Here is a 12,982-nt window from a genome sequence, read left to right as displayed (position 1 = left end):
ACTCTGTATTAACTCTGTGCATGATCACTTTTTGAACTGAAAGCTGCAGAGAGCAGGATGGGACACCAGATGATGGGAAACCAAAGCAATACCATTTGTTAACCAAGCTTTAGAAAGCTGCATTGAGAGGTAGCCACCTAAGCAATGCTTCATAGAGTTTCTCTTAGGCCTTGCCCTTTCCCTCCCTTTCTTTTTTCTAAGAAAAAGTTGATAAACTACAGGGTCATAACATAGGCCAATCAGCCCCAAATAGTTTGCCTTTTTGTCCAAGATTGCTTGAACTCAAAATTTTATGGAGACCAACATGAGTTTTACAGCAGCTACCTTGCCTACCCATCTGCATTAACAGAACTGTGACATTTGCCAAATAAAGCAAGTCTGCTGCTGTCTTGCAGCTCCATCCACAGTGCTGCAATGCTGAAGGGAAAAGCACAGTAGGTATGTTTAAATTGGGGTAACCTGGCAAATGTCTGTGAGTTCTTGGGACCTGGAGACTGGGCATTTGTGCTGGCAGGAGAACAGCCCTCAAGTCTCCTAAGACAAATCACAGTACCCAGAGCCTGTACATGCAGAACAGCTGAAAGTCAGAGTTTTGAACACATCAGCTCAAGTCCCAGAAGCAGCAAAGCTGCATTAGCTCAGAGCTCTACCTAGATTATTACACTCTTAACAAAACTAATTAGCTGGGCTGGGCCGATAATTAGCAGCTCATTAGCTTGTAAATGCTGCTGAAGTGCTACCAGGACCCATGAAGATTTATGCTTAGCAGGAAAAAACATCCACTAAACAGCATCAAAACCAGATAATACTTCTATTTAAGGTGGGTTTTTTTTTAAATCCAGAACAGTCTTTTAGCCTAACTTCTGTTAGGAAAGCTGCTTAAATTGGCACCCTTTACTATAGCAAGCCAGAGGGAGGACGGTGGCCAATCCCAAAAGGAGGGGGCACAATTCTGTAGCATAAACCAGTCTCCTCCACAATCCCCCAGTGGCTTCCTCCCACCCCTGCTTCAGTTGTAGCCAGCCATGACACAGCTGTGCTCAAAAGCAGCAGCTCACCCTCCCTCCCAGTGAATCTGCAGTTCAGACTATGATGTCCACAAAGACACTCCAACTAAGTAATTTTCAAAGGCAATAACTAATCACATACACAACTCTAGAACATCAAGACTTTACACTGAGATCTTTCTCCCCTTAACTCTTTGCAAGGATTCACTTTGCTAGTCTCATAGTGAATCAGGGTAGGAACAGCTTCGATTATGTGAACACAGAGTAAGACACTGAAGATAGAGACAAAACTACAACCAGAGGGCTGAACAAAACAGACCTGGAGTTATTTCAAATCAGAACAGTCTGGGAGCAGACTCTTTGCAAAGCTGTGTAACTGTGCCAGTTGACAGCAGTAAGAAATTAAGTCATCCTGGGCACACCTGCATTGTCAGCTTAATGCAGCACTGAGTTTACTCTTGAAGCTCAGTCCTGCCAGCAGTCCCAGAACAGTGTTCTGCTCCCTGGTACCACAGAGCTTGGGAGCTCAAGGAACAGCCTAAGGGACATAGGTGGTGCAACCTGTCCACTTATTCTACACCTTTCTGTAGCATATTTTTACAGCAACAATGGTATTTTGAAGTTGCAAACTGCAAGAAGCATTCACTTGAACAAAACTAGCACCAACATAACCGCAGGCCTGCAGTGAAGGCTACAGCCTGGTCCATTCAAAGATGCTGCCTCATGGGGGATTGGCAGAGGAGGCAGCCTTGCACTCCCTCATGCAACTGGAGTGGCAATCACTCCACAAGGGCTTGTGACATGCCACTGCAGCATTCTAGTGACAGCAGAACAATGCTGGTTTGTTCTTTAAGTCCCTAGGAAAGGTGGAAAGCAAGGGATAAAAATTGACACTTACATTTAACAAGTTCATTTTTAAATGCCGGAGGCTTCAAGCAGCTGAACGTTTCTCTGGATCCTGGGAGACTGGAGCTGCCAGCCAGCCAAGTGTGGTGATGCCAAGCTACAAACTGACCTCACAACCAGGAGGATGCTGAATCACATGGTCATGAGAAGATGACAGGCCCCTCTATCACATAGTCCATAAACTGCAGCATTCATACCTTCCCAACTAGTCTGTTTGCCCTGCTCAATAAAGATGTGAAAGGTGACATCAGTGGTGGCAGGCTCATCCCCCCCTACACCACCAAAAGAGTTGTGCCAGTAGTTCCCACTAGCACTGGGATCCTGCAATTACATATCCTCCATAAATGCAAAAAATTGGCACTTTCTGACAGCAGCACTCAACAAAAATTTAATTGAGATGCCTGCATGGATTTGGTGCCAAATGAAAGGAAACTCTGACACGGCAGTAAACAGCTTCATCACAATCTCCTCCAGGAGGGAAGCAGTGAAAATCACTTCCTTCATGGGAAGAGTAAAAAAAGGCAAACAATAGGATAAGTTAAGCTCCTTTTAAGTTACTATAAAATGTATGGCTTTATGTATTGTTTCTTGAAGCACCTTAAATTTTCCAAAGACATTCAGTCTAAGGCAATGAATAGGAGAGAAAGAACGAAGCATCAGCCCAAACTATTATAGATTGATGAAGCTATGGACAGCCGTAAGTTTGGATTTGTGTTCATCCAGGCCCCTGGGAACTGGTCTTAGTGAAAAAAGGATTAAGGAACATGCTGCATTGCACTCAGCAAAAACTGCTGGACACAGATTGCAGCAGCTGAAAAACAATTTTCTGTATATCTGCCCAGCATGAACATGCAGCAGTCACATAATTAATGTGCACTTACAACACGAGAAGTCTTCACTATCACAAGTTTGTAGTGGCCCCATCACTCACATGGCTGAGGTAAACAGCAAGGATTACTGGTCATAGCACATGAGACACTGAAGTGCAATTTACTAAAGATTACCTCCCTTGGAGAAGCCACATGGGCTTAACTTGAGTGACAGCACAGTCTGACACAGAGAAAAGTCATGAATGACAAATGCCAAGGAACATACACTGGAAGAGACCATTTCACTTCCTGATACATTTTCTGGATCCTCGTGGGTTATGGAAAATACCCAAGCATTGCATGGCAAAATTTAAAAAGCACAGAAAATGCTGTGAAGCAGAGGGGAAAAGCAGAAAGGAACAATAGGAGACTTCACACAACTTGATAAGCAATCTTGTTGGTTTTTGGTGCTCAGAGAACTTCCTACCTCTCTTCCAGATAATAGAGATGCTTAACACAACAAGTGATACACAACAGATAAATAGACTTCCCCTTTCCTCTGGTATTTGGAGAGAGAATCAGAAAGGAACTATCAATGATGTTCATAAGGAAATGCATAAACTACAGGAGCTCTCAGTAAAAGGTAGCCAAAGACAGGTAATATTAAAAGTCCCTCAAGTCTCATTGATTCTTAATGACTCTTGAGCTCAGATTCCTAGCAAAGATCAGGGTTTCTGAGAATTTTATCTCAAGAGCACAAGAGGAGTTCTACAAGCTACCAGTATGCAAAGAGAGCAGGAGTGCCTCAGGCACTGGGGAGCTTGCCCTATCCCCTTCCCAACACACTGGAACCTTCTGTAGGAACCAGCTCTGCTTTTCTCACACTGCATTACAACTGTGGGCTGAAACTCCAAGGACAAGAAGGAAAACAGAGATTCTTTCAGCTGAGTAACAATTGGATAGCAGAGCAAATTCAAGCAGCCTAAGGAGTTTTATTTCTGTTATGCTGTAGGCCTGGACCACTACAGTCCAGTTCATGGGCTATGTGTTTTTCAGACAAATCTGGTCTGAACACATCTGAAGAAGAGGCTGATGCAGTGCCTCTGAATGCAATCCACTGGGGCTGGCACAGCTAAGTACCTACTGAGCTTTTCTACCTGTCAGTCTGAGCAACCTCACACTGTGACCTCAATGTCTTCCAGTGGTACTTCAAACAATCACAACCTACAAGTTTTGCTACTTCAAGGATTTCTGACCTGCTCTGTAGCTCACATCAGACAAGTATTGCCCTGAATCTAAACAGGGCACACTTAGGTCAATGATAGTCCTTGAAAACCAGGCTCTGCTGTGCAGAATCCCTGAAAGAAGCTATGAAGCTGATGACTTAGGAGCTACCTAATAGTTAAGAAGCTGAGCTGTATTTGTCAGGTGGGCAGACCTGAGTGGACAGAATAGAGAACAAGGATGCACAGGTGACTGTCACACACACAGCTTTTAGCATTGCCTACGCAGTTCTGCCCATCACTGGCACAACATGCTTGCAAAGGAGCTGAAGAGTCCTGCAAGAGTCCTGGTTCAAGACACTGCCCCTCCGAGTGGTTATGAGCCCCAGGCAGTGCAGTGGCCAGCTCTCTGAGCAGCAATTGAAGGCTGCACTCCTGCTTGTCTGTCACACCCATCCTGGAGAGGCAACTGATAAGGAAGAATTTCACAAGGGACAACTAGAGAGAGTGAGCATCAGCTGGGACACTGTCCCTGTGCAAACTATCACATTCCCTTGGATCCTAGCTGTATTTTGTTCCCGTGGCACAAGGCAAGCCTTTCCCAAGTGATTCCTAAACCCCAGATGATGTACTGCCATGTACATCAAGTGAGACAGAGCAAGTGAGACAAGCTTGTTAGATTCAACATTTCAATGACTGGAGGAAATTTACAGTGCTTCACAAAGAACAGAAAACAAGAAACTTTTCATATACAGGGAACCACAATTTCAAAAGTTGCCATATAACAGTCAATGGTTGTTTCAACATCACCTGGGCAATTGTCTTTAGATCACATTTTTAAAGCCTCTCTCTAGAGGCCTCTTTCCCCAACAGACAAACTGAGAAATGCATTACTTGAATTTTTTAGAATATCCCAACTTTAAAACGTCTCACAGAAATATCTTTTGACTGATATTCCTGCACAAAGTAACTGGCAATACTCAGGAAAAACTCACAAAAACTGCAGAAAGACACCCTGGTCAGGAATGCTTGGCTATAGGGTCAGCAGAGGGTACCTGAATGTAAACGTAACCATTTGCATGTTGCAAACCCACCTGTTTGCCAGTCTCATTATCCTTAAGGATGAAATTAACTGCCAACATTTATCAATGAAGAAGAGCTCCCACATCCTGTCTGCTAGACACAGGGAGAGGCAAACAGCAGGAACAGCTGCAATTAACCTGGGGCCTAATTACAGTCAAGCTAAAAGAAGCTGTGATCTCTTCTACTCTACAGAAAACAAAACAAAAAAACTGTGAAAACTTGAACTGAAGAAAGAAGTGAGAAGAATGCCACGTTCTGTGAAGGGAAGCAGACCCTTAGCAAGGGCACATGAGTCTGGCTCTGTGCAGCACAGATTTTTCCCAGCTGCTGATCTCATCCTTTAACAAGGAAGCTCCCCAGGCATCCTCCCCGTGTGGAGAACCAACACACCACAGCTCCAGAACAGCTCACCCGGTGACAAGCACACAGCAATGCACAATAAACAGTGCTGACAGTATACACTATCTTAAATTTTAACTGTCATTGGGAAACACTGATCAAAACCCAAGAAATACTAAGCTGCAAAGAGCACAACAGCCTGCACCAGAACAAACTGGGGCCAGAGGCTGAGGAGCACCTAGGAGTGGAGGAAGACAGAACACCAGAAGGATTTCTTTTCCTGAAACTGACTGCTGGACAGCTCTCCCAAGATCTTTATCACTCACTGTTTGCCTTGCAGCCATCTGACACACATCCCTCCTGGCTGGGGAGCACCACCAAGTAATGAAGGGCTGTGTCACTTCCTGGGGATGAATAACTATTAAAAACCTCAGCAGCTGGACTGGGATGAAGGATAAAGGACTTTAACAAGGGAGGGAACAAAAAGCCAAGCAGTCTGGCCACAGGGGAGCAGCTGGTGGTGACACACAGCCCAGGCTGCAGCCAGCCAAACCCATCAGCACGTGGGCACTTTCTTAGGTCACATCAGACTGAAGCCCACACCACCCCTCTGCCTGGTGGCTGCCTGACCTAGCAAAATCCACAGGGACAAAAAGAACCCAGCAGTGCAGTAATTTGGCCCTAGATGTGGATCTGTGGTCCCAAACACACCTGTAGCCTCAAATAACAACCCAAGGGACTGAATGATTTCTGTGCTCATATTCAGTTTTGTCTAAAGTTGTGTAACTTGGATTTTACATACTGTCCCTGTCTACAAGAACACTGCCTGTTCTGCCAGGCACACAGACACCACAAAACACCCTGTCACCTCCTGAATTCAGCACAGAGTCCAGAAATTGTCAGGGAACAGGGCATCCAAGGGGGATGATACAAGCTCCTCCAGTACAAGAGGAAACAGACAAGCAGGAAACAACAAATGTGACTCAGTCTAATATTTCTAATTGTATCTGCCTCTATGGAGCAGCTTGGCTCCTGATAGGATGTGGAGCAACTTTGTCAGGTGAAATAACACTTTTCTTTTTAAAAAAAACCAAACATTTCTACTTAATGCAAACTGAAATTTTGCAGGTATCTCCTCATTCCACATTTTCTAGGACTAGGCAGAAGAGGAAAGACAGTCTTAAATGCTTGACTTTTTTTTTTTTAATTTCAGAAATTAAGACATTTTCAATTTGCCCTTGTTGAGCCGTGAACAGAAGTAAAAAACATAGCTGTGAATAACAGCTTACATTGCCCCAGAGGCCCAAAAGAAGATAAGAAACACACCATTTCCACAAGGACACAAAAGACCATTTCTTTCCTGAGATCCCAGCACAGGTGTAAGGAAACACACCTGACATCCAAATCTGTACTGTACAGCTTTCTGAGTAGCCCTGATCTGCAGCTGGAGCTAACTCCTCTCTCCAGCTGTGGCACCCAAAGAATCAGCTGGGACAGGACAAGCCACTCTACAGAGAGACCTGGATTTCCTGTAACTGTTAGCAGTTGCATGCTGTCATTGAGGGAAATACAGCACTTAATCACAGCCTCTTTTCAGACCTCAATCTAAGCTCTTCTCTTGTTTTTCAAACAGCCAGGACCACAGTGTTTTGTCACCTAAACTGGCAGGAGAAGAAGAAACACTGATCCAAATAATGCTGAAGTTCGGCAACCTACCACAGCAACCCAAATGCTCAGGTCCTGGCAGCCCTGTCACAGCAGCCAACCCTGAGGGATAGCTGTAACCACTGGCACCACTACAGAGCTGTGTGACTCCCCAGCATAAGTGCTTGCTCTTCTCCAAACTGAACTACACCTTCATTACAGAAAATCTTGGCAGAAGCCCTGTAGAAACCTCAAGGCATCTGAAGATACTGAAACGCTAGCAATAACCTGCATTGGTCTGATCAGGTCCTGCAGGAACAATGTATCTAGCTACTACAGACTGACAAGAACTTTCATTCCACTGTACAGTGCTCTGCTTCACATTAGATTTCTGATTTAAGTCCCAAAATGAATTCATTAATTTTGAATGAATAAGACATAAAAGTGGCAAGGTGAAAATTACTGTTGCTTAAAGTGTATGGGCATTGGACCAACTAAGACTCAGATGCTTTCTTACTCCTACTGTGACTTTTTGTAGTCAGTAGGGTATGCAGTGCTGAAAGTAAGGTTTGTCTGTACCACTTTGCAGGATGAGGATCATTTGTGCATATTTGCAGAACAGATCAGGAGCAAGCCATGATGCCCTACACAAACATACACCCGAGTTTCTTCCCTCACCTCACCCCAGGCTGCAGTGACCCCAGCATTCCTGCTGCTACTCCAGCTAGCACACGTTCATTCCCACATAACACAGACTCCTGTCAGGCCTATTTGATCCCACAAGGTGTAACTCCACTGGCTGTGTCTGGGTGCCTGCTCCTTAAAAGAAGCAATTTTACTGCAAGGTAGGACCACGGCATTATGTCACACTCTGGGCTATTAAAACAGAGAGGGATGTCAGCACCCTGTACCTACACATACTGGAGTCTGACTCGAGGAGCACCCCAATTCCTGATGAGACCGTGAGCCGGGTGAGGAAAACGAAAGCAGGGGGCCTTTTTATGCACAGGGGAACATGTCCTTCCAGACGAGCACATGACTACAGCCGTGTTTGTGCTAGAAATGCGAACGCGGCCGCGCCCGGGCCCTCGCACACAGCCCCGCACGCTCGGGCGGGCAGGCAGCACGGCCAAGGCTGCGGGAAGCCCGGCCCGGCCGCCCGCCCGGAGGGGCCGGGGAGCCTCGCAGCCCCCTGGGGCCCCGCCCCGCCCGCGGCCCGAAGGGAGGGTTTATTTACCTGCGGCCGGGCCGCGCCGTGCCCGCGCTCCGGGAGGGGCCCGCGCTCCGGGAGGGGCCCGCGCTGGCCCTGCCCGGCCGCCCCTCCCGCCGCCGCGTCCTGTCGCAAAGCCGTCCCGGCCGCCGCGGGAAACGGCTCCGCGCACCAAGGTTCCTGCCGCCGCCAGCGCCGCGCCCGCGGAGCGCCGACCGCGGCCGCCCGCCCCGGCAACCCGCCAGTCTCACTTCCCTTAAAACCCAGCACTAGGAAAACCACAGATTTCCTGTATAAACACCCAGGGTAAAGCTCCACCTTTCCAAGTTTAAAGCAGCCGAGGTTCTCAGGGAGCTGCACTTGGCTTCAGGAGAGATGGGAAACGCAAAATCCTAACGGGATTTTAGCAGTCCCAAGGGCGGGCTCGCTCACCTAGGCGCGAAGGCTGCAGGAGCAGCTGGTGCACGAATCCATATCGCCACAGGGCAGCAAAAGGATCTCCAGCAGAACCTGTTCCCAAGGAAAACAAAGACTTTCAAGACAATTACAAATGGCTTGTTTCAGGTAGCATGGCAACCCACCCGGCAGTACTGGTCTGTAAAAATAACCTCACGGCAAGAAATAGCCACGTCTGGATGAGGGATGCACCTGAATTTTGATGTCCTGTGTACACAGACCACCTCTCACCAGCACCATGCACAGGTCTGGGCTCAGGAGTGGGTGGTGTCTCACTGGCTGTGCCACTGGGGACTCAGTGGTGCTGTGCTGAGCAGCAGAGACCAGGTTAGTGCTGAAGTGGTGCTGAACTGAATCCATCAAGCAAAAGGCAGGAGTTAGGTGAGCTTCCACCAGTAGTTTTTCATCTCCTCACACATAACCATTTAGTGTATACTGCAAAACCCAACTGGCACAATTAACTAAGTAGTATTTGAACGGGTTATCTCACTTCAGTGACAGCAAGGATAAATGAGAGCCTTTGACACACAAAATACCAGTTATCTGGCTGAAAATTATTTAATCTTGGCCTCCAAAAATAACATATTACTAGACCACCATGCATTCCAAGTCCTGCTCCCAAAGATGAATGGCTTCTTCACTGGGTAACAGTCAAGGATTGATTTTTTTTTTTATTCCAATTCAGCTGTATCCACCTAGATCCGACAAAGGACAAGACAGTATCATTACCTGCCACATTATTTATCACTATCCAGCCTTTTGTCAAATGGTACTTAAGCATTTATCTCTTGGGCTCCTCAGAAGGAAAGAGACTCTCTAGAACTCCTGTGTCTGACAGTGTTCCAGAACTTTCCCTCTCTTCCAGTTACAAACTAAACATTTCCTTTCAGACCCAACCAGAGTGTGCACAGGGCATGCTGGTCCATTACCCAGGGGGGACACAGCTATCAGGAGGAAAAAAAGCAGGCAATGTGCACTGTAAAAAACCTCTCTCTTTCTTGCTTCTGATTCCTCTAGTAGATATTTTTCTCCCTGCAGTCTGTGTGCCAATGGAGAGAGGAAAAAAAACCCCAAATATCAACACTATCTTTCAAAGCTGCAGAAAAACACTCTCAGTTCTGAAGAAATGGGAACCTTTGAAAAATTTTTGTTGTTGTTATTACTATATATATCTTTCAGAATACAAGCTTCAGATTTCGCAATTTTCATTTTTAAGCATATAATTGTCCCTCAACATGAAATCACAAGCTGTTTCCAGTAAGATATACTGGTTATCTATCAGAACCTTCCTCACAGCTTGACTTCCAGCTCTGTCTTCATTGCTCACCAACCATCAGCACATGGCCCAACACTGAACTGTGCATGGAGCCATATGGTGGTTACCTGTATGAGTAAAAAAATTGTACATTGTTTTTCCATATGACAAAGACATAGAGGAACTCATCTTCCTGCTACTTGGAATGTGTCAAATGTAATTTTTTCCTTAGTTTCAACACTGTGTTGAAAGAGGGAAAAAAATGTCTCTCCTTAGCAATACTGGAAAGAGATGCTCTCCTTGTGGGACAGTTTGCAGGACCAAGTTCGCTCCTTCAATCTGAACATCTTCCAGGAATGCTCCAGAATCATCATACAAAGACCAGATCATTGCACCATGTATTCCTAAATTTGGCTTCTGCTCACAAGAATCCAAACCTCCTTCTCAAACTGGGAAAGTCTCAACAACCCTCTGGGCGCATCCTTTGCTGGCATAATGTGGAAGGAGCGATGCCCATTTATTGTGGCCATTGACCGACTTGACAGCTCATACCAGCTGAGCATTAGACCCACCAGTCTTCCACTGCCTCTGAAAAAGTGGCCTTTTTTCACACGTTTTAATTACTGACTCCCTACATAGAAGCTATTTCCTCACAGAAAGGCCATTAACTGGAGCGTTCAGCACAAGATGAAGCCTTTCTGATAATTGTTGCTTGAGTTCGTGTTTGTGAAAATAAATATCATCAGATGATTAAATTAAACACCACAGCCAGCCCGGCTATACACTATTTTCACTTATCATGCAGAGGGGGAGATCAAAGAGAAAGGCTCAGGTAGAATTATCCCAACTCTTCCAAGTTTGGCTGATAGCTACCCATTGAACACGCTAATTAGCTTCCTGCTTGGGGTGTGCAGCACAAAATTAACCCTCCCAAAATTGGGTGGTACAGCCATTTTCATGCTCTGTAATCAACTGCATGCAGAAGGATGAGTGTCTCATCTCCTCTGTATAGTGAAGCAGCTGCTCTGCCTGATTCTGATTTTGGGGGCTCTTGGGCCTCCATCCCCTTAGGAAGTTTGTGTGGGCGCGAGGAGAGCTGTGCCTGGGGAACACGAGGAAACGCTGGAAGCACCCCAGTCCTGCGGGGTTTCTGCCTCCCAGCCCTTCGCTTCCCTCCTGGTGAGCGGCCATGCCCGTCTCTGCGCTCCTGCAGTGAGTAGCAGCACGGCTCTCACAAGCCCCTGGCACGGGGAGATTAAACAGGGGGATGGTTTCAGAGAGGGAGTTTGGCCCAGCACTTGCCTGGCTTTGCCTCCTTGGGCCCTGGAGGGCAGGAGAGAAGAGCAAGGCAGTGGGCAGCGTAGTCTGTTCCCACTGCGAGCCCGCTGTCCTCCCGTGAGCACACACACCCACACAACCAGAAAGCTCTGCTATTCTTCTGCTAATGGGATTGGCACCGCTTAAAGCAGTCTGCGAGGGTATTGTCTGCAACCACAGCAAAAGAAACATTATTCAAAGGCTATTCAGGCCCCAAAAGAAGCGGCAGAGCAGAGTAATTATCGAAGACTCTCCATTAACGAGGGCATCTTTGCTCTTTGTCTGTGTTGGTTTAATAAGGGCCACTAATGGGGCCGGGGGAGGGGTGCACTAATGCTTCTAAACAAACCTCCTTCCCTTCCCCACCCCCGCCCTGTGAGGAGAGCTGCCTTTATGGGCACTGACAGCCGGGCTGGGAGTTACCATATTGCAGAGTGACCTTCGGGAAAACTTAGTGTGAACCCGGCCGCGTTCAGCCCCATCCCTACCGAGCCGCTTGGAGCATCGTTTGGGTAGCTGTTCTCTTTTTAGCCTTTCCATATTTCCCGATGCTTGCCAGACCCTTTTGTACACCCCCTGCCCGACCTCTCTCATGTCATCTCGTGACCCTTCATGGCTGGACATGACGGCACTGAGTGGCAGTAATGAGGGACGACAGTGCAGATTAAGTTCCCGCAGCAAAACCTGGGGCTGCTGTCCATTATCCAGCAGCTGCGACTGGGAGATGCTGCTGGGAAGGCACGACTGGAGCAGCCTCCCCTTCCTACCCTGCCAGAGAAGGCAGGCTGGGATTTAGCATGGGCCCATGTCTCCTACCTCGTGGCTGTGAGCAGTTCTCTGGTGATGAAGAGATGGATGGAGGCAAAAGCAGGCGTGAACCTCTATCCCGACATTCTTCAGAGCCACTTTCAGGAGCATGCAGCTGAAATTCTTCAGAGGGCTCCTGAACTGCCCCCATCTTCAACCACCAGCTGTAAGGGGCCAGCCAGTTTTTGAGGCAATTTGCAATATTACAGGGTCAGATGCATGCTGGTCACTAAAACAGTGAAATGGGGCCAAGAGGTCTCAGGAGGTGTCTGCAAAAGACAGCACTGAAAGAGAGAACTGAAATGGTACACACAGATATGAGTATTGAACGATACAGCCTGTTCCAGGATGGTGTAGATACAAGGTTGAGAATTTCTAGAACCATTTTTAGCCAATGAGGAATCTCAAGAACAATAAAAGGAAATTGTTCCCCCAGCACTTGGAAAGGTCTTTTACTGAAGCCAAGCAATGGACACTGTGCTACTGTATCTCACCTTCACATAGATGGTTGTACTGCACAACCAGTCCATGGACTGCAGAGACAAAGCAGTGCCTTTGTGCCTGTACATGTGCAGGGCAGCAGTCTTGGGAACCTCACTGCTGAGCCTCTTTTGTTATGATACATTATTTCATTCAGCTGAGGTATGGAATAACAAAATTCTCTGCACAGGCACCCACCCAGTCCTCTCCACTTAGGCAAATATCCTGGTGCTAAAGGTTTATCACAAACAGAGGAAGAAAGATATGTGGAGACAGACTCCTCACTTAAACCACCTGACTGGTTTGAAGAAACGGCCTCCACAAAGGAGTTTACCCTTGTTTCCTCAGGGCTTGGTAGTTTTGAAATTTTCATTATTTTTGCCTTTTCAACATTTCACCAGTAACTGCATCTCTTCTAACAAAAGAAACTTCTCCAAGGTGCTCCT

At 46.8% G+C, this 12,982-nt stretch overlaps 1 protein-coding gene across 5 annotated transcripts in view; it reads right to left on the bottom strand.

Annotated features, from left to right (window-relative positions):
* The window catches only part of PLEKHM3 (pleckstrin homology domain containing M3), a 126,261-nt gene extending 114,074 nt beyond the window's left edge, over nt 1–12,187 (bottom strand). The window contains exons 1-2 of one of the 5 annotated variants that reach the window (XM_077181289.1): nt 12,066–12,187; nt 8,654–8,731 (exon numbers count right to left, since the gene is read on the bottom strand). The gene's annotated coding sequence lies outside the window, so the exon portion shown is untranslated. Of the gene's footprint in view, nt 1–1,905; nt 2,133–8,248; nt 8,469–8,653; nt 8,732–12,065 lie in introns of those variants that run through there. The other 4 variants (XM_077181288.1, XR_013183019.1, XM_077181290.1 and 1 more) reach the window with 4 other exon arrangements.
* Nucleotides 12,188–12,982: the final 795 nt, after the last annotated feature.

Source organism: Agelaius phoeniceus, chromosome 7 (assembly GCF_051311805.1).
Source record: "Agelaius phoeniceus isolate bAgePho1 chromosome 7, bAgePho1.hap1, whole genome shotgun sequence".
NCBI lineage: Eukaryota > Metazoa > Chordata > Aves > Passeriformes > Icteridae > Agelaius > Agelaius phoeniceus.
Note: the sequence above shows the minus strand (reverse complement) of the source record. Positions and strands in the feature narration are given on the sequence as shown.